Source organism: Gekko japonicus, unplaced genomic scaffold (assembly GCF_001447785.1).
Source record: "Gekko japonicus isolate JY-2015 unplaced genomic scaffold, Gekko_japonicus_V1.1 scaffold4728, whole genome shotgun sequence".
NCBI classification, from domain to species: domain Eukaryota; kingdom Metazoa; phylum Chordata; class Lepidosauria; order Squamata; family Gekkonidae; genus Gekko; species Gekko japonicus.
Window position 1 is genome coordinate 68,570 of NW_015172154.1, and position 2,225 is coordinate 70,794.

Sequence of the window (2,225 nt, forward strand, 5' to 3'; positions counted from 1 at the left end):
GTCAAAGTCTTTCTCATCACCTCCTGCCTGGTCCTTTTAACTGAAGATGCCATGGATTGTACCTGGGACCTTCCGCATGCCAAGCAGAGGCTCTGCCACTGAGCCAGGCTCTTGGGTTAAGGTCTTTCTCATCCCCTCCTACCTGGTCCTTTCAACTGGAGATGGCGGGGATTGAATTTGGGACCTTCCGCATGCCACGCAGATTCTCTGCTGCTGAGCCATGGCCCCTCTCCTCAAGGAGAGGGCGGGAAAGAGAGGTCAAACCATATGGATTGGGTTTACTGGCAAAAAGCGGAAATACCCTTCAGACTCTACCAAGCAGAATAAGGCGGCCATGGAGATGGCTTGCTGCCCTGCGAACGGGCCTTCGCTTCCCCCAGCTCAACCTCCCCCCCGGGAGCTTATTTTCTCCTCTGACGGGTGAGGGCTCTCCAGGGACACCGGATAAGAAATGGCTTTCCCAGAACTGGGAGGCCAAAGTCCCAGGAAGACGACCTCTTGCGTGCAGAGCTCTACCGCCGAGCCAGGACAGCTGCGTGGGGTTGTCAACCTCCAGGTGGGGCCTGGAGACCTCCCAGTATCACAGCTGATCTCCAGATTAACAATCCACCCTCCAAAGAAGCCGTTTCCTCCACGGGAACCGATCTCTGTCGTCGAAATCAGCTGCAATTCTGGGAGATCTCCAGGCCCCACCTGGAGTCTGGCAACCCGCAACTGTGTGACCGGCGTGCTGTTTGGGTGCGGCAGATTATGAAGTATGTCGTCTGATGCTACAGTTAAGGGAGAAGCGTCACCAGGCTAGGGTTGCCAGCCTCCAGGTGGGGCCTGGAGATCTCCCAGCATTCCAACTGACCTGTAGGCGGCCGAGATCAGTTCCCCTGGAGAAAATGGCTGCTTTGGAGGGTGGACTCTATGGCATTGTACCCCGCTGAGGTCCCTGTCCTCTCCAAACACACACACCACCCCCCAACCCTCCAGGTATTTCCCAACCTGGAGTTGGCTACCCAAATTTCACCACCGAGGCCCAGATATCTCGGTCTACAGAGCCAGGGAAAGCGATAGCCGCCACAGACAAAAACCAGCCTCTCCCTTTTGTGTTCCACAAATCACCGCTTTGATATTTCCCAACCCGCCGTAACAGAGCATACAGCTTTGCTGGTAACGAGATCCCTTTATGACGAGGTCGGACATGCACAGAACAATTAAGGCGCGCCGCTTAACAACCTAACATTACTGTCAGCGAAACAATACGAGGTATGCGAGTAACAGGGTTCCCCCCCCCCAATTAAAACATTACATTTCAACTTTTTGCTTGAATAGTAGGTTTGTGGGACCCGCTCCGCGTGTGTTCATATGCCGCCCCTCCTCCCTTGGAGCCAGAGGGGTCGACTCCGTGATTCCCCACTCCTCCACTTGCACGTGCTGATGTGACCTTGGGCAAGCCGTAGTTCTGACAAGAGCTGTCCTTGAAAAAAAAGGGCAGTTTCTGTCAAGAGCTCTCTCAGCCCCACCTGCCTCAACAGGGTGTCTGTTGTGGGGAGGGGAAGGGAAAGGAGTTTGTGAGCCACTCTGAGACTCATTTGGGGAGTGAAGGGCGGGGTATAAATCCAATCTCTTCTTCTTCTTTTACCTCACAGGGTGGCTGTTGTGGGGAGGGGAAGGGAAAGGAGTTTGTACGCCCCTCTGAGACTCCCAAGTGAAGGGCGGGGTAGAAATCCAATCTCTTCTTCTTCTTCTGCCCTCCCCAGGCTCCACTTCTTAAACTCCAGGAGTTTCCCAACCTGGAGGTGGCAACCCAACTGGCCACATTAACTGGACCCCCCCCCTTTCCGGCCTCCCCCTCTCTCACCCCCCAATTATTAAATTACCTTTTAGAGAAGCAGGTAAGCATGAGGCCCACAAATGCCCCCAAAGCAAAGTTGAAGGTCAAAAGGAGGGTGGGGATTACAAACCGGGGACTTAAACAGGCATTCAGGGAGGCAGTTCCCGTCCATGTTGTCATGTACACACTGAGCGCCTGGAATTATACATAAACACACACAGACGCAACTACGGAGTACAGAAGAAGAAGGAGAAGAAGAGATTGGATTTATTCCCCGCTCTTCACTACCCGAAGGTGTCTCAGAGGGGCTTACAGACTCCTTTCCCTTCCCCTCCCCACAGCAGACACCCTGTGAGGTAAAAGAAGAAGAAGAGATTGGATTTATACCCGGCCCTTCACTACC